At 37.3% G+C, this 20,140-nt stretch overlaps 1 long non-coding RNA gene across 1 annotated transcript; it reads left to right on the top strand.

The window, feature by feature from the left end:
* Nucleotides 1–1,423: 1,423 nt before the first annotated feature.
* On the top strand, nucleotides 1,424–19,639 carry LOC122224871. The gene is made up of 3 exons (XR_006204970.1): nucleotides 1,424–1,604; nucleotides 3,999–4,128; nucleotides 19,522–19,639. It is a non-coding gene; the product is annotated as an uncharacterized LOC122224871 (long non-coding RNA).
* Nucleotides 19,640–20,140: the final 501 nt, after the last annotated feature.

Raw genomic sequence — 20,140 nt, 5'->3', positions numbered from 1 at the left:
TTCTACAGTTTCATTTTGATGTGTCAAAGTACAGATTTGGTTTTGTTTCATTTTCCCTGAATTGTTTTTATACTTTTTAAAAAAGTTTATTTTGAGAGAGACAGAGACAGAGAAAGTAGGGGAGGGGTAGAGAGAGAAGGAAAGAGAGAGAGAATCCCAAGCAGGCTCTACAGTGCCAGCACAGAACCCTATGTGGGGCTCAAACCCACAAAGCTGCAAGAACATGACCTAAGCCTAAACCAAGAGTCTGACCTTTAACCGACTGAGCCACCCAGGTGCCCCTATTCTTATACTTCTTGATTGCTGTTACTTGATTTTCCTTTACCAATTCTATAAATTTTTTAGTGATTTTTTTTCTTTGAAATTTTGCCTCTCCCCTATGCTTTCCACTTGGTAAAATTTATACCTTTACACTCTCAAGAGTCCTTTAATCTCCATTTATAAAACTTTTCTCTCTTTATCTCTGCCTGCTACATTTCAGATAATTTCTTCAGCTCTAACCAGCATTTTATTAATTATCTCTTGAACAATGTCTGGTCTGTACCAAACCATTGAGGTTTATTTTTATTTCAATGACGACATTTTCAATTTCTATAAGTTCTTTGGCTTCTTTTCCAACTTTCCTGGTCTTGTTGTTTTATAGAGTTCTTTCTCATATCTTCAATTTTTATTTGTATAATTATTTTAAATATCCATTTGATCATTTTTTAACTGTAATTCTCAGGGGTCTAATTATTGTATGTGTTGCTTTTACTGACTCTCACAATGTTTTTTTTTTCCCTCCCATATTATGGAAATTTGTAGAATATGCTTATTTTCATGAGAGATTTATCTGTGGGAATCTTATGGGGCCTCAATTAAATATATTTTCTTCTGTCAGGCACCTATGGGATTTATTATATATAAAATTATAAAGTCAAAATTCACACTCTAACCTTATATGATGGCAGGACTTTGCAAATTCTTAGGAGGAGACTTTTTGTTATTATTTCTATCAAGATTCTAGGCAGGAATCAAATTTTCATTTGTTAGGAATTCAGTAATTTTTTAAATGTGAATATAAAACGGAAGGTAGTTTATGCAGAAAAGTGGGGCTTAATTATGGAATGCAGTGTAGCTTCATTGAGAACCAGACAGATGAGTTATAGACAGTCATACAATCAGATACTGGCAGATAGATTATACCCAGCCCATCTCTCTCCCTCCCTCTGTCCCTCTTTACAATTATTGGGAAAGGGCGTATGGCATCAATTCATACAATCTGGGAGCTTGTTCACATCACGCAAAATGGATTCTAGATGACTAGCTCTTTAGATAGGTAGAAAATTAAAGAAGGGATAACTATAATTTTGAGACACTTAGGACTATTATTGGTATAATTTAAGCTAACAGCTCTCAATTCTCAATTACTAGGCTTATTTAGAAAGTCATATGGTAACTGATGGTATCAGCACATCAAGAGAACTACCCAAGTGAACATGAAAGTTAGAGAGCAGACACATAATGAAAAATCTAAATTATGAAACCTAAAAGAATAATGGAAGGAAACATGAAATGTAGAGAATGAAGAATTTAACAGTCACAAAGACCACTATACAGACCAGGTACTGTAAACGAAATCCTACAAGTAGTTGTAGGGGAAATGGAGTCAATGTTTTACTGATTTAGAGAATGGAGACTGTGAAGTTTAGGTGGCCCAACATCATACAATTAATAAAAAGAACTGGCATTTGAATCCAGGTCTGGCTCCAAAGGTCATCCTATGAGCACAGTGTTTTGTAACACTACACCATGAGGAGAGCACAGAATCATGCGACTCAGATAGACTTGAAGATACCATGTTCTTCTAGTAAATTTTGACAAGGAGTCACAGAATAGCTTCAGAATGAAATAAAGAACTTACCTATCTTCAATGAATGAAACAAGTTGATTTTAAAAAATCTACTTTATAACCTTGGTTTCAATCCTTCATCTACTGTGATGAATTTTTATCCCTCATGTAGTCTCTTCTTCTGAATCCACATCCAAGTAAAACTTTAATTTCTTATGTCCCTCTCTGCTCTGCACCAACTAAACTCAACTCATGTTCCTCAGTCAAAAGCCCAGGTTTTGGAGTCAAACAACCTGACATGAATCCTGGCTTCACCACTCAACAGCTGTGTGACCTCAGGCAAGCTATAAAATCTCTCTGTGTCTGAGTTTCTTAGCTAAAAAGCAAAAGGGAAAATAATAATAGTCAATACCTCCATATGGCACATAATAAGAACTTCCAAAATGTTAACTTCAGAAATATTCTTGATGGAGAGAGGGACAATACACATATGTAGGTGATACACAAAATCTTTATGTTTGGCATACATGTAAACCAATTAGAACAGATACTGACCCTAGCACTGGAACAGGATCTTGGAAGCATTTAGCTTTTCATTGCCAAATAGGGGGAGGTCCCATGGGTCCTAGAAAAAGACGAAATTATTTGGGCAGTGAGAAGGAACTCAGAGGACAAAGTGCTGGTGCTATTAGCCAGTTAATGTATGAGCATTCTTATCATAAACAAATAGTATAGTCACATAGTATGTACTAGTTTGATATAGTCCTGAGCATATGAAAAAAAAAAAAGACAGTGATGAGAGAAACTAGTGTCTATAAAACTAAAACTAGCCAGGCTCAAGATTTTATATTGGAACATTGTTCTTCTGATGGGAAGATTGCCTTTAAATCTCATTCCACTAGTGTAGTTGGTAAGAAAAATAATAATAAATATTGATTGAGCATTTCTTAATTGTGAGGCATTGTGTTAAATAATTTTCATGCAAAAACTAAGCTAATCTTCACAAAAACATATTGAGGTAGCACCATTAAAATATGTACCTTGCAGAAAAAATGAGGAAGACAGAGTGTTAGAATTCATTGAGGAAAGCAAAATACCAAGTATTTCAGAGTACATTTAATATGGAGGATAAAATAATGATGAAAGTCAAATAAAATAATGATGGAAGAGAGCAAAAAGGGGGTGCCAACAACATCTAAAGATAATAATGGTTGGGGCCACTGGGTGGTTCAGTAGTTTGACTTCAGCTCAAGTCATGATCTCATGGCTGGTGAGTTCAAGCCCCATTTTCAGGTTCTGTGCGGACAGCTCAGAGCCTGAAGCCCATTTCAGATTTTGTGTCTCCCTCTCTCTCTGTCCCTCTCCTGCTCTCTTGGTCTCTGTATCTCTCTCTCTCAAAAACAAAAACAAAAACAAAAACAAAAACAAAAACAAAACAAACCCGCATTAAAGGTAAAAATGTTTGGTAGCAGCCATCATTCCTGGAGCTAGGAAACAAAAGAGAAGAGATATATTATCAGATCATAGGAGATTAGAGAAGACAGCCTACAGGGTTCAAGTTTGGACTTCTTTGGGGAAGCTCTGCTCACCAGGGCTCAGGCTTGGAATTCTTTGGGAAAGCTCTTCTCAACTGGTGTCAGATCTCTGTGAAAGTGTCATAATCTGCAAGGTACACAGACGACCAAGGATACTGTTGGATACTTGGAAAGCCTAAGGATCATTTAAACTTTATTATGTAAAAAAGCTTATTTATTTATTTATTTATTTGTTTGTTTGTTTATTTTGAGAGAGAGGGCGGGGGAAAGGAGGGGCAGAGAGGGAGAGAGAGAGAGAGCAGACTCTCTGCTGGCAGCACAGAACCCGACGTGGGGCTCAAACACAGGAACCATGAGATCATGACTTGGACGCTTAACTGAGGCTACCCAGCTGCCCCAACATAAAGGAGCATTTAGCTCAAAGGATAAGTAAGTGAGGCATAGGAACAGGTTCAGGTTTATATCCAAACCTGAGTGGGTGTGGTGAGGCTACTGTTTGATGTGAAAGAAGAAACCGTAGGCTACAGCCAACAATTTGCTGCTATTGGATCAGTGCTGATGGAAACTGAATAAAATGTGATTCAAGGCCCTTCCCTCACACACTTTCCCATTTCTTTTTATTGCCCCCCAAGGTAGAACCTAACAGCTGACAAAGGAGACTGGAAAGTGTAATTTTCATAGACTCCACACCAGCATCACAGAAAAATGTATGGAATGAAGAGCTTGGAGCTGAGAGCTGTGTTGCATGGTATTTTGTACAATGTAGGTATATATAGTTTAAAATGCAGAATTTGGAGCTGTGTTAGTTATTTGCCCTCACAGAGATTAAGTAAAAAGCACCATCTCTGGAAACCAGGTTTCTCACTGTTGGGAGGGTAAGTTTACAGATAAGCATGGGAAAGTGATCAGAATATTCCATGTGGCATGGATTAGAGTGGAGATTATCAATATGAACTCATTTTAGCTTAATATAGATACAAAAGTATGGTCACAAACAAAAGCATATATGTATATGCGTGAGTGTATACAATATGTGTGTATATATACACACATGCATGTGTGTGGGTTAATATACATGCATATATTTCCTTCTTTTCTCAGCTAGAGAGTCTAGAAGCAATGGCATTTAGTAGCAATGATCATACTCAAAACCCAGATCTTTTTTTTTGAGAGTTGGGCACTTAACCGACCACCCAGGTGCCCCCCCCCCTTTTTTAAAAAGTTTATTTATTTTTGAGAGAGAGAGCATGAGGTGCAGAGAGAGAGGGAGGGAGTGGATCCCAAGCAGACTCCATACTGTCAGCTCATGGCCCAACACGGGGATTGAACTCATAAACCATGAGATCATGACCTGAGCTGAAATCCAGAGTCAGATGCTTAGCTGACTGAGCCACTCAGTTGCCTCCCAGATCTTATTTTCTAATGACATTTACCAGTAAAAACAAAAAAAAAAACAAAAAAAAAAAACAAAAAAACAAAAACAAACAAACGAACAAACAAAAAAACAACAACCAGGGCTTCTTGGGAAACTTGGTTGATTCTAGGACTGGGAAAGGAAATATATGAGATGAGCCTGTAGCATCATATTGTGTGAGAATGAGGAAAGTCCAAATTGCTTTGAAGGAGGTATGTCAAAGGGTACAAGAACCAACTGAAAATTCTCCCAGTGGAAAATTTAAGCAACAAAATAAAGTAGTAATGGGTTATAACATAAAATATAAAATAAATCGATGTGAGTCTATACTGATATAAATAGATGATTAAATAACACATAAATGAAGAATAAGAGAAATGTCCTATGCAAAAAATTCAAAATAATATATGTCAATACTCTGACCTTAGGTGGTGGAGCATAACTACTTTCTCCTTAAATATGGGTTGTACAGGAGAGCATCTTTTGGGATAAGCACTGGGTGTTGTATGGAAACCAATTTGACAATAAATTTCATATATTAAAAAAAATATATGGGTTGTACACAGTGACTTCATTCCAAAGAGTACAGTATGGAAAGAGGTGCAGGGAGGATAACTTTACAGTGGAGAAACCTGACAAATACTATCTTAGCCAAGTGGCCAAGGTCAATACCAATAGTGGTAAGTCATGTTTATAGTTTGTACCTTTGGTATGATGTGATGAAAATGACACTTTATCCCTGTGGTCTTCTTCCCATCACACCAAATCCACAGTCTAATTTTAAGAAAAATATAGAGACAAATCCTGGTGGAGGGCCATTTTACAAAATACCTGACCAGCAATCTTCAAACCTGTCATGGTCATGAAAAACAAGGAGAGTCTGAGAAACTGTCACAGTCAAGAGGAACATAAGGAGACGTTATGACTAAAGGGAATGTAGTGTACTGGTTAAGACTTTGAAACAGAAGGAGGGCATTAGGTAATAGCTAAAGAAATCTAAATAAAGTATTGACTTTAGTTATTAATAATGTTTCAATATTTGTTAATGGTAACAAATGAACCAACTGCACTAATGTTCACAATTGGAGAAACTAGGTTGGAGGTATGTGGGAACTCTGTACTATTTTGGCAATTTTTCTGTAAATCTAAAACTATTCTAAAAAGTCACCATCTCCCTTGGAAATGTGGATTATATAATTTATTTTTGTATATATACGTGCATATAAGGCTAGATTATACTATTTTACATAGATTATATTATAGATTATATTGTAAGACTGGATAAGAGAAGATTTGTTGAGGGAAAGGGTACTATTTTATTACCTCACATTCAAGTTCTTAGGAAAAGAACCTGTAATCTGTCTTATTAGCATGCTCAGGGGATCTTGGAAACTTGGAAAAGATAACGGTGCATTTGAAATGAGGTGAAGATGCGAGGTATGCGTTACTAGAGTGTCGAGGAAAGCTCAGAGAGGTAGGTACTGCAAGATCTCAGTACCCAACAGATAACATGTGCCCTAGGGTGCAAATAGGGTATCTTCTTAACAACAGATCAAGGAATGTACTATAAAGGGGGCTATCAGCAATACTGAGAAGCTCAGTGTTGCCTATCCTGTGTTGAGCAGGGTTGGTTGTAGGAAATTCTGGTGAAAACAGGTTCTCGAGTGTCATTAAAATAATAGCTTCCCAGAAGAGGAGCTAGGGATAGCACCTAAACATTTGAGGCAAGGTAGATGATATTAACATAATGGGCAGCAGACCAAATTGCTCCAAGGAGTTATCAACTGCAGGGATCAGCCTGGGTGTTCTTGGGCAACTAGGTGGATTAGAACTGGATAAGCAAGTGGCTGATGCCACCTACTGCCATGGAAAATGACCATCATTATTCAGGTTTGAAATGCGATCCATTTCTCAGACCTAGAGCCCATCAATTGATGAATAGGCCATGTTCTCTAGAAGAATCCCACAACAACCCAAAGATATACAGTAGTGATTCCCTCAGTCATTAACCCCCCAAATACTACTGTCATTTCTCAGAGTAACTGCATTCTGAGGAAAAGAAATTTCCAAAACTTTTTAAAGCTGTTGGATATAGGGTTCAAGCTTACACTGATATTGGGAGTTCAAAAATGCCATCAAAGGGACACCTGGGTGGGTCAGTCAGTTAAGCATCCGACTTTGGCTCAGGTCATGATCTCAAGGTTTGTGAGTTTGCACCCCGCATAGGGGTCTGTGCTGACAGCTCAGAGCCTGGAGCCTGCTTCAGATTCTGTGTCTCCCTCTCTCTCTGCCCTTCCCCCACTCGTGCTCTATCTCCATTTCTGTCTCTCTCTCTCACAAATAAATAAATATTTTGAAAAATTTTTAAAATGCCATCAAGGAGCCTGTATTAGATTGGGGCTCAAGCATCTTTTACTGTAATTTTGAGGAGTCCAGGGCTAACCTGTGTGGTTATTTGAAAATTTCCCGAATTTCTGATATGTATGTATTTAGCATATGGAAGAACCATCATACTGTTTCCATGTAAGGAAAAGCCAGATCTCTAAAACTATATTATCTTGGCCAGATTAATAAATCAGAAACTATAGTGCATCTGAGATGCATAAATGACAGAGTTTAGTGCCACCCTCAAAGATCAGTGACTACAAAGATCAATGACCCTCATTATATATCAATATAGTTTACTAAGCTGGCCCCTTCAAAGGCGATAGATTGTAGTGAATCACAGTGGAATACTACAAAATTTTCCCCATGGGTGGAATGAGAAGAGTGATCTTATTTGAGCAAAGAATGGCTGTTTCTTGTCTTTGTCCTGTATGGTTGGGACTGACCTGGGAAAGTATTACACCCATCACTACATCTATGGGAGGCAAAAGAGGGCATTGATCAGAAGGTTTTGTGGAAAAATAGTCTCAGAAGCCTTTGTATGGGTTAGGTGCAACAGCCCCAGGGGACTCCCTTACATAAGGCATAGAGCCTACGGAGGGGTGGTGATGCCCTGGGTGCTAGTAGTGGGGGATACACAGGGGAAAATATACCTCTCAAAAAAAAAAAAGAAAAGAAAAAGAAAGAAAAAAGGACACACACAAAAACAATAAAAAAGAAAATATACCTGTCACCATCTTCAGATACTGCAGCACAGTGGTCAGAAAGCACATATATGAGATCTGACAAATGATTTTAACATAAGATCCAACACATGAGTTCAAGTCAAAGGGTTAGCAGTGCACTGCTGGTATCTCAAAGTTCTGAACTCATTCTATGCCCAATGTTAGTGAGCATCATACACAATCACTTGTCAGGGGTATTCTGGAAGCCAATCTTATGTAATCCTGTGAAAGAAATAATACACTGGCTTGCAGAGAGCAAGGCCACCCTCTAGGCCACCCTCCAGGAAATAAGGCCTAGCCCAGGGGCCTTGGGATGACCTCCCAGGCATGAGTCATGGAGTACCTTGGGGCTTCTGGTTGATCTTGTGCACAGGATTGAAATTTGGGAAGTATCTGAAAGGGAAACACAGAGACCAGGGGAACCCCACTTGGCTCCTCCTCTGAGCCTAAGACTCTGCCCTGACATAATTTCTGGCATCAACTGGCCCCAGGCACAGAGGGGGAATTTTAACAATTTTGAGGAAAGCCCATGAATGTGTAGGGCCTCTTGAAGAGCAGAGCCTGGATCTGAGGGAGTTCTTGGTCTCTATTATGAGTTCCAAGAGGGCAGGAATGGGTCTGTTTTGCTCATGGTTTCCCTGTACCAAACACTTAATTCATTTTTGAAGGATGAGTGAATTGGAACTTGATTGCCAAAAACATGAAAGATTAGTTAATCATGGAAAGATTTTAACTGAAGTTTGTATTTCCTTAAATGTAAAGTATATAGCTTAATGCCTTTCTCATAAGATTTTTAAAAACATTACTGTAGTAAGTTATATAAAGTGCTTAGAAGATTATCTGGCACAGAAATATACTTAATACATATTTGTTAAGAGATAAATGAATAATTAATGAGCCTATGAACAGAAGAAAAGTTTTTTCAGTTTTTCATGATTCTGACTCTATCATGATTTAAAAAATTAATTTTAGAAATGGTTGTTCTGGCTCTGATTTACCCTGGCTGATAATCAGGAGAACATAGAGATTTTGTCTCCTGACCATTTTTCTTCCTTCCTTCATTCATTCCTTCTTTCCTTCCTTCCTTCTTTCCTTCTTTTCTTCCTTCCTTCCTTCCTTCCTTCCTTCCTTCCTTCCTTCTTCCCTCCCTCCCTCCTTCCCTCCCTCTTTCCTTCACTCCATCCCTCCCTTCCCCCTCTCTTTCCTTCCTTCCTTCCTTCCTTCCTTCCTTCTTCTCCTCTCTTCTTTCTTTCTTTCTTTCTTTCTTTCTCTCTCTCTTTTCAAAAAATGGAACTTCTGGGTTGAAGGAAACCAGTATTTACCTTAGTGTCTACACACAGTAGGTACTTAGTAAATTTTAGTAGAGCTCAGTTGACTTTATTAAATAAAACTAATTGATTATAATGGTGATGCTCTTGTCTAAAAGCTTGCCAATATCTTTATAGGAGTCCCAGGTTTTTCTTATCTGCCCTAAGTGTGTAGAGGCCTTGAAGGTTCTGAGAAAAATCAGTTTTAGAAACTTTCCACTAGAAAGCCTAAAAAGTGAATTTACAGGAGTTAATTTCCTTATGGTTATTTCTAGTTTTTCATTTATTTAAATTTAAAAATAGCACTCTCAGAGGCTTAAAAGATTACAGAAAGCATAACTCAAATATTTTGAAGCCTATAGAAAAATGCTTGTTTTTCATTTAATCTTAAGTTATATGCATTGTATAACAAGCAGAAATATGTTGGATATTTAATTCATCTGTAAGACTCTCTAATTCATATTAATAAAAAATATGTTGAGATTTATTCCCATTGTAGTTTTCCTTGGAAAATCTTTGAGGGCTAAGATTACTCTTTTATACATACATAAAACCCTCAGACTCTGGCACATTTTATCTGAAAATAACAACTACTGTTCAAGAAAAATGTATTAATTCCTTGGTAGCTAAAAGCTAGAAAGATCTCTGCAGAGGTTTAGCATATTTTGAAGGAGAATAAAAGAAAGTCTAAATAATCTTATTTGAATGTGGGGTTAAAATACTGAAAATGTGTACTTTTTTTTTTTTGGTATTTAAAAAGTCATTAGTATGTAAGGACACATAACTGGTATCTTAAAATGTCAGCCATATTGCTCATCTTAACAAATGACTGCATTAGGAGGACAGCTGTCAGTATGATCTTCTGACATAAAATCAGGACTCTGATAATTTCCACTGTTGCCTTAGTTACCCATGAAGATGGTGTCATCTTCAATAGTAAGTAGAAAACTGTCCTCATCACAGGATGTCATGATTTCCTTTAAAGTATTATGCTAATTAACATCATGCTAATGGGCACTTTATTGTTGATAATAGAGACTACTTTGTTTCCTTCTTTAAGGAAAACAGGACAACCGATAAGTTGCATCTGACGAATGCATGGCTGGACAGCAGCTCTACATTCTTTGCTCATGACTAACATGCGAAGCATTTCTCCGTCTACTACTTTTAAAGCATCTTTTGAAAAATAAAGCTTTTTTTTAACGTTTATTTATTTTTGAGACAGAGAGAGACAGAGCATGAACGGGGGAGGGTCAGAGACAGGGAGACACAGAATCTGAAACAGGCTCCAGGCTCTGAGCTGTCAGCACGGAGTCTGACCCGGGGCTCGAACTCACGGACTGCGAGATCATGACCTGAGCCGAAGTCGGCCGCTTAACTGACTGAGCCACCCAGGCGCCCCATGAAAAATAAAGCTTTTAAAAAAAATCCCTTACTCCTTTCCTTACATAGAAATCCTGAAACAATGGCAGTGGCCCCTATGCTTTCGATTATTGTAATGATCATTGCTTTTAGGTTTCATTAATCTGGAATGGAGATTTGTTTCTGTTGAGCCTCACCATCAAACCTGTGAAAACATTGATGGGCTATGCAGTGAAGCACCTGTAAAAGGGGAGTATGTTCAAAGAGTGAGGGAGGGTGTGCTTTAGCTCTTTCTGCTTTCCTAATTGCAATTGAGTTCTGAAAACTGAAAGCCTCCACATTCAGAATGTTTTCATCTGACACTTGTTCCACACTGTATGCTTTTTTATTATTTCTGGAAATTGTAACTGGTTATAATATCACTAATTGAACTTTTAGTTTGCTTGTGCTCATTTGATCAATTTGGATGTTGTAAGCATGCAATATACATTGTTAATGAAGAATGCAAAGAAAAATGATCTCACAAACAGATCTTGTTTGTTGAGTTATATTGGATTAAATACAGTAGGTATGTGTGGGGCGGGGGGGGGGGGGATCCAACAGAAAAGAAAAGTATTGTTGATGCCATTCTTCTGGAATAATTCTATCAACTCAATCCAATGTATATTACTCACATCTAGACATACCTAATGTTAAAGATATATAGGTATATACAAAAAGTAATAAAACCTATATGAACAGCAGAAAAATTAGTATTTAAAACAGATTAGTAGATGACAAGGAAGTTCTAAACACATATTTGAATGCTACATGACTTACAGATTTCACCATCATATCATTTTTAGGAAATTTTCACCATAATTTTGGGCCATTAATCACTGAAATAGACAAAGTACATCTGTAGTGACCTAGTTTAGGCTTAATATACATTGAAGTTTAATTTGGAAGGATTTTTAAATTAAAGTTGCTTTTAGGGCACCTAGATGGCTCAGATGGTTAAGTGTCTGACTTTGGCTCAGGTCATGATCTCAAGGTTTGTGAGTTTGAGCCCCTCATAGGGATCCCTGCTGTCAGCTCAGTGCCCCCTTCAGATCCTCTGTCCCCCTCTCGCTCTGCCCCTCCTCCACTCCCCCCTCTCAAAATGAATAAACATTTAAAAAATAATTAAATTAAGATTGCTTTTTTGCATCTGATATTAATGCATGATAACAATTAGGCAGTCTCCTACTTTTCGTGACTCTCCGGTTATACCTGCACACATTTAGCATTCCCTTGATGACAACTCTGCTCCATCCCTAAGCTTCAGTCCCCTCCTTAGCAGTAGATATTTAAGACGCTTTAGAGAGCAGCTTGGCCTCTAACTACTTTTGCTATTATTCATGCTCTAATTTGCCCCAGACCAAGTATCTGAGCTCTTGTCTAGAGTCCCTCTCTATTACATGGGTTCCTGCAGTATTGGCCTCAGTCTCATTCATATTGAATTTAATGCAGATCTCATACTACATTTCCTGCTCATGTTATGTTTCACACATTTTGGTCCCTGTATTAGTTTACTAGGGCTGCCATAACAAAGCACCACAGATGGGGTGGGAGGGGGTGCTTAAACAACAGAAATGCATTTTCTCACAGTTCTGGAGGCTGGAAGTCTGAGATCAAAGTGTGGGCAAGTATGGTGTCATCTGGGGCCTCTCTCCTTGGCTTGCAGATGGCTCTTTTCCTTGTATTTCCACATGGTATTTCCCCTGTGCATGTCTGTTTTCTGTACTCATGTGTGTTTTAATCTTCTCTTCTTACTGGAATGGAGCATACTCTGATGAGCACACCTCATTTTAACTTAATTACCTCTTTAAAGACCTTATCTATAGTCATATTTTACACTGCGGGTTAGGACTTCAATGTATGAACTTGGTAGGGGAGTAGATTCAGCTTATAGAAGTTTCTTCTTTTGTTACAACAGCAACAACTATTATTATTTTTATGGCTAGCATTCATTGAGTACTTATTATATGCCAGCCACTGTTCTAGCTTCTTCACATCTTCTGTGCCATAAAGACTGGAGCTCTGACCCCACACCTCAGATCTCTAACCTGAGATGTGAGTCTTGCTATCAGCTGCCAGATTCTCTGACATTAGCTGCTTGATGCCTGACTTTGCAGAGGCAGGGTTGCCTAGTTATGAGTGGACTCTAGAGGTGGAAACCATGGGTCTTTGTTCTAGTTCTGCCTTTTATTGGCTGTTCGACCTTGGGCAAGTTACTAACCTCACTGCACTTCAGTTTTCTTGCTCTGCATAGATGGAGAAATGATACTAACTATAGGGTTGTTGGGGAAGATTAAATGAGTTTACTATAAGTAAACCCCTTAAAGTTTTGCTGGGTGTGTGACTGGCAGAATGAAACACTGAGATAATGTACTCTGCAATAATGACATTTTGGATAGAATGTAATTTGCAGTTAGCCGAGTCCTCTGCAGCAGCCTCACCCCAGTTACTTTATTAATTTCATATAGTGTAACTTCACATCGTACAGGTCATTTTTTTAAATCTCACATACAAGTATTATGATGGAATTTTGCTGTACTTGCTATATTTTAACTCTTGTTACTATTTTCATTTTTCCTGCCACTGGTATTCCTACTTCTATTTCTATACTTGCCTTTGGTAACATCTGTTGTTATCTTCTATGTAGGTATCACCTACCTGAGTTGACCCCTCCCTATTACTTGAATACTATGCCAGCCTTACGGTGCTTCTGACTGCTTCCTGTATTGACTATGTCTTATTTCTCCCCTGGCTTGGTCATCAGTGCCTATATCCCATACCTACAATAAGACATGAATCCCTAAGATTAATTATCTGTTGCAAATAATTTTGCTGTCTGTGTGTAAACCCATGACCATATTCATTGGAGGATAAATGCTGACCTGTCTGTGAATGTTTCATTCAGTAGTTAACTGTCAACAAACAAACAAACAAACCTCTATTGCCGCGTGCAAGAAGTTGTGGGCATAGTAGTAGTACTTTTGAATATTGTTACAGTACATGATTTAAGACTACCACCTTTGGAGTCATATTGATGGATCTGAATATCAGCTCCACCATTTACTACCTGGGTAATTTTAGCTTCAGTTTCCTCATCTGTAAAACTGGGATATGTGGACCTGTGGGGAGGATTCAGTAAAATAATTTACTAAACAATACATGTCTCAAGTGCTCTACAAACATTATTTTATTTGATGCTCACAGCAACTATGTTAGTTTTATCATTCTTGTTTTACAGAGATATTATGATTCAACCAGAGTAGACCCTGCATTCTTTCTATACTTTCTTGCCATTTTCCTTTAAAATACCATCTATTATTTGGATGCTCAGATATTTATGAATATCCTGGACAGGGAGAGTTCGTTTTGTTTTGCAGCTCTTACTCCTGGTAATTACAAAATGCATCTTTTTTAAATAAGTAAATTAATAACTTTCCCAAAAGTGATTTTTGTAATGAATCTGTCATGGCAATTAGAAGTAATTAATTTTTGGGTCACCTGGGTGGCTCAGTCAGTTAAGTATCTGACTTCAGCTCAGGTCATGATCTCACAGTCAGTGAGTTGAAGCCCCGCGTCAGGCTCTGTACTGACAGCTCAGAGCCTGGAGCCTGCTTCAGATTCTGTGTCTCCCTCTCTCTCTGCCTCTCCCCTACTTGTGCTCTGTCTCTCTCTCAAAAATAAATGAACATTTGAAAAATTAAAAATATATATATATAAAGAAATAATTATTTTTTTCACTTTTCTAACAGAACAGTCAAATTGGGAAGGTTATAAAAATCCCATAAATAAAAAGCATGATATCAGAAGACACTAATTGCAAAAGATCATTGTTTCCAATAGATCATAATGTAGACTATCTTTCTTTTCTACAAAAAAAGTTGCACAGCTTTTATTTAAAAAGGTCATTAATGGGTTGGCACATCTTTAAAAAAAATTAACATTTATTTATATTTTGAGAGACAGAGAGAAAGAGAGAGAGAGAGAGAGAGCATGAGTGGGGTAAGAGCAGAGGGGTGGGGGAGACACAGAATCTGAAGCAGGCTCCAGGCTCTGAACTGTCAGCACAGAGCCCGACACAGGGCTTGAACTCGCAGACCGTGAGATCATGACCTGAGCTAAAGTCAGATGCTCAAACAACTGAGCCACCCAGGTGCCCCGGGTTGGAAGAGCTTATATTTAATTTTGAATTATTTTCAAAAATGACTGGATAGAAATCCCTTAAGTAAGGCAACCATAGTAGAAATGCAAACATGTTAGAAAAAGGCATATAACATCAGAGCTATGATTAGAACCTTGGTCCTACATGCTCAAAAATGTATCATATTGATAAATGTTGAAAAGAATGGCCTTTAAAACCTTGTATATGTTGTACAGATTTATTCTAGTATAGCAAAGATGTCAGACTTGCCTCATTTAAATTCACTTGCCACTGATGTAATTAAGTTCAGCTACTATTTGTATATTTGTAGCTCACTCGTGGGTCAGTTCTATTCTATAACTGCTTCACTAAAACACTGTCCTTTATGCCACCTGCAGCCATTCAATTTGCTCTTGGTTGCATTCGTTGAATACATGAAGGAATTATGTTATGTAAACATAATTTCATTTTGAATTCATTAGAATGAAACCTAAGCCTAAATGCAAGGGAAACTGCCAGGACACATGGGACCTGGAACTCTTGTTGATCTTGCCTCTTGAGAAGATGGTTGTACTCTATCACAAATTGGTAGAAGGGGTAATTGTAGAGAGGACCACATATCCCATGACTGATCCGTTTCTTTTCTCCTCAGTATCACCACATGTGGACATTTCAGTATATCAGACTTTCCTGAAAATACAGGTTTAATATTATATCAATGAAAATAGCTTAGAATTGAATATTAAGTACTCTCTCTTCTAAAACAACGCCTTTAGCCACAAGAAAGCAATCCTCTGGTTCCTTTGTTGTGTTGTCTCTTTCTCTCTCCCCCTTTCCCCTCTGAACTGCTCTCCACTATGCCATCCTCCCTGTCTGATTCTGTTCCTCCTCCCCCACCTCCTTCCTCTCTTCTCTCCTTTCTTCTCTGCTCTCTTCCATCCTAAAATTCTCAATGATTTATTATGAAGTAAAGCTCAGCTATGTTTTTTGTCTGCTTCATTATTGTATAACCTAGATTCAGCTTCCTCCCTAATAAGGCTACATCCCTCTAGCAAATTTGGAAACAAGGAGTTTTGCCTCGCATCTGCTGCTGAATCAGTTTTATACTGCAGCTGCTAATCTTACTGCCTAGCTCTCTTCCTCCAAGTGATGTTTCAGGTAGATACTGTCCCACACAAAGATGCTCCCAATTTTATAAGCAATTGGGGTATCCATGTTGCAATAATAATTTTTTTTTTATCTTGGTAGACTTAAAAAAAGTCTTGCTCTACTTTCTATTTGCCTGTGTCACTACTTGACCTTGATATTATCTAATCCAGTGTTGCTCCTCTGTACACTGAATCAAGATATTTCTAATTCTTATTTTATTTCCATATCATTGTAGCAGTTGGTATTTAATATGCATTTATGTTTCTTGTTAGAGAAAAACACAGATGATTTATTATATGCTTCTGGTCTGTTCACTTTTCCTCCTAAACTTTAGCTTGGGAAAATAGCTTAGTATTTAGAAATTATGGAACAAAAACTTAAGCAAAAAATGTAAATGGATCCTTGGCTAATAACTAGCAAATGTTATATCTACTTTTTACTTCTGCTATAGAATTATACAACTTCTTTAACATCTGAAAAGGCAAGACTCTGAGAACTGAAACAACTTTAAGGTTATAACCTGTAGGCATGTCAACCTCATATGCAGAAATCAACTCATTATTTTCTGCCACAAGGTGTTTTTCCTTCTTGGTTTCATGGCACTTCCATACATGTCCACATGGCCAATCATTACACAGGGATTGTCAATGGCATTGTTCTCTCCTTCACTTCTTACATTTAAATCTTCTCCAATGTCTGTCAATTCTAATAGTTGGATATCTCTTGAATCGTTTATTGTTAGTCTATCTCTACTGATAGCACTTTGCACCAATCTGCTAACTAGTTTCTGTGTTTCTTATCTCAATTCTGTTTGCTCTTTACATTGAAGAAAGAGTGACATTTCTAACGTGACTGTCTGAGTGGGTTCTTCCTTTACAGTTCAGTGGCTCTTGCTTATATGATACAATCTGAAGTTACCTGCCAAATACAACAGGCCAGTTGCCTATGTACTTAATTTTCCTTTTTCCATTATCAAGTGCCCCTGATTTCTATTGGCTCACTATGGTGTCAGGGATACGGATTCCATGTAAGTTTCAAGGATTCAGCAGGAGACCCGGCTAAGGCCAGTCTGTTTCAGTACCTAGCTTTCATGTGACCTAAATGGACCAACCAAAATGAATCTGTGGATTTTCCTGGAAATAGGACTCGTCTTCCTTTTTTGTTTCTATGCTGGGTGTGATGAGGAAGCAAGCAGGTCTGTGTGGTGCTGATAGTCACTATGAGACCATCAGTGCAAGTGTTTGGGTGCCAAGGATGAAATCTTGGTGAGGAATTGGACCTGGGAAAAGAAAAAAATAAACTGGGTCCTAGCCTAATTGCTTGCACAGTCATCTCAGGACCTAGAGGGATTTGTTTCTGTTACTTGGTTTTGAAAGCATCTGTTGAAAATATCTTAACTTCTACCTCTCTCACCTCAATTTAATCTCTATAATGGAATTGTACAGAATTTCTTTCGGGTCATTCTTTCTCTTATCTGTGGATCATTGCACATACGGTTTCCTCATGTTGAACAGTTTTCTCTCTTTTCTGTTCACTTGTCAAAACTTGGCTAATTTCCAAACATCTTTTAGATCTGAGTTTTGATTTCCAAAAGACTTCCTCCAATTTCAGAATTCATACCACCATTGTGTCCTTCTCTCTTAACAGTGTTTATGATATTGGTTCCTGTAATTGTTGACTTGTCTATACCTTCAGTGAACTATAAGCTCTCTCATGATAGGGACCATGTCTACATTGTTTATTACTACATCTTTGGCACCCAGGTCAGTGCATGACACGTGATAACAATTTGTTCCTTCATCCACTCAGTAAATGTTTATAAAGCTCTTGGTTTGAATCTGGGCATAAAACAGAGTATATTATAGAGAGAATCCTCCTCTTGTGGCATTCATATTCTCGCAGGTAGATATAGACAGTACACCACTGAAACAATACCTACATAATAGGTTAGGTGGTGATAATTGCTATGAAGATGAATTAGATCAGGGGGAAAGCAGAGTGAATGAATGAATAAACTTCAAGAAATTGGGCTTTTGTTTTATGTTGACAGTGTTGTAAAATCTGAGAAACTTAATTGTTCTGGTCATTTAAAATGTTCCTAACAATTATTTTTTATATAGAAAATGATTTACATTTTGAAGTAAATGACCAGCCACTGAAAGACCATTGTTTAATCATCACCTATAAACATTTCTCTTGAACCTCCCCCACTCTACATTTTTAGTGCAAGTAATATTTCTAAGAATCTGTTAGGCATCTTCTTAGCCTTTTATTCATTGTGTTTGAATAGTTCAGATTATTATTAAAGTATAGGTTATGATAGCTTAAAATAATAAAACCTAGAGAAAATTATGAATATTTAAATTCCTCAATCATATCTTTGAGCAAGTTGTCAGTTTAAAATTGTCTTTAAAATGATTTCTTAAAGTCAGTTTTTTGTTTTCTTTTCAGAATCATGAATTATAAATTATAGTTTGGAAGTACCTATGAGATAAGATTTAATAACAGGGACTTCATAACATCTTTGAAGTGGTTTGAAATTACCTTAATTTCAGCTTTTGAGTCCTGATACAATTTTTATTGAGACTAGACAGATAAACTATAAAAGGAAGGAGATTTTTTTTCCTATTTTTATGAGTACTGACACTTTTAAAAAAGATACAAAAAACTTTCATTTCTTGTTCAAATTATAGTTATTTGTAAATACAAGTTTCTAACCTAGCAGTAACATTTTGCTTCTTGTGTATGTGTTTCTTTTAAAATTTATTCTCTACTATGGATTTTTAGTTTTTCTTAGAAGGTCCACTTTTCTTTGAAATATCAGCAAAAAAATCTAACGTATTACAATATTTTCTTCTGTCATTGTACATAAAAATGGTAGAAATTTTGTACTTTTTTGATCAATAAATATTTAGACTGCCTATTACGTGCCAAGCACTATGTGTTCATCACTCTCAATTATTTGAATCACAATGTAATATAACATTATTAAAAATATCAATAGAATTCCATCAAATTATACCATTGAAATGAAGATTCCCTGGTTTTTGGAAGTCTTTCTTTACAATTAGTGTGAATTCTGTAGCTCTGAGACCTTAAAGGGTAGGGGGAGAAAATATATTTGTTCTAAAGGGTAGATATGAATAAACTTGAGACCCTTCCCAAAGTATCTAGACTTAATGGGACACATTTGCTTAAGTATTTAGTTGGTTGGTAACATGTGCAAAGCATGATGCTCAGCAAACATTTTGTCCTCTTCTACGCTTTCAGCTTTGCAACAGTGAAGCTTTCAAACATCTACACTGTTTTTGCATGATAATCTTAGGTTAGAATAAAACCTATGTCTCTAAAACATCCAGCTTGCTCAGCACACATTGTCTGGGCCATTGGAACAAGTGGGCTCTGCTCCACAAGGTGGATAATGGCAGTATGTGTTGGTAGCCAGCGTCTGAGATGACACCTAATGATTCCCACCTTTTTGAATTCACACCTTTTTGTAGTCCCCCACCACACTGTACCAGGTTGTCTGTGTGATCAATAGAAGTTAGCAGAAGTGATGGTACGTCCCTTCCAAAATTAGGGGTAAAAGACTGAAGCTTCTGTCTTGAAATTTCTCTTTTCTTTTTCTTGCTTTAGGGAAGTCACGATGTTGTGTGAGCAGATTTAGGAAGAGGAATATATGGTAGAAAAAAAAATGAAACGTCCATCAGAAGTCACATGAGTGAACTTAGAAATGGATTCTCAGTCCCTAGAACTGCAGCCCTGAATGACTTTGCTGCAATCACAGGCAAAGACTGAGCCAGAAGCACCTAGTCAAGCCCCACCTGAATTTCTGACCCTTATAAACTGTTGAGATAATGCATGTTTGTAACTTAAGTTACTAACTGGGGGAATATTTTGTTACATAGTAATAGATAACTAAAATACTTTTAAGTTATTCCATTTTGTGTTTTGGGTTATAAACTAGGTCAGGAGTTCAGCACGATGAATTTTCAGTAACTGAAACCTATTCTTAGGATGAACTCAGGAAAACTTAGAAAGACTAACCACTTTTCCATGATGTAGAAAATACTTGTCATCCTATTTTTTCAGCCTTCCTTTCTCTTAAACCCATGGACATGTCTTCAAAGAAAGGAGGGAAAAAGAGAGAAAATGAAGAGTGTTGAGGGGGAGTATAGTGAGTCCTAGCTATTTTTCAGGCTTGTGTTAGACAATCCATTTACTCTTGTCCACAATTGCAATAAGCCTTGACAAC

This window comes from Panthera leo, chromosome B4 (genome assembly GCF_018350215.1).
Source record: "Panthera leo isolate Ple1 chromosome B4, P.leo_Ple1_pat1.1, whole genome shotgun sequence".
NCBI classification, from domain to species: domain Eukaryota; kingdom Metazoa; phylum Chordata; class Mammalia; order Carnivora; family Felidae; genus Panthera; species Panthera leo.
The sequence above is the reverse complement of the archived record's forward strand: the minus strand, read 5'-3'. Positions and strand labels throughout refer to the sequence as shown.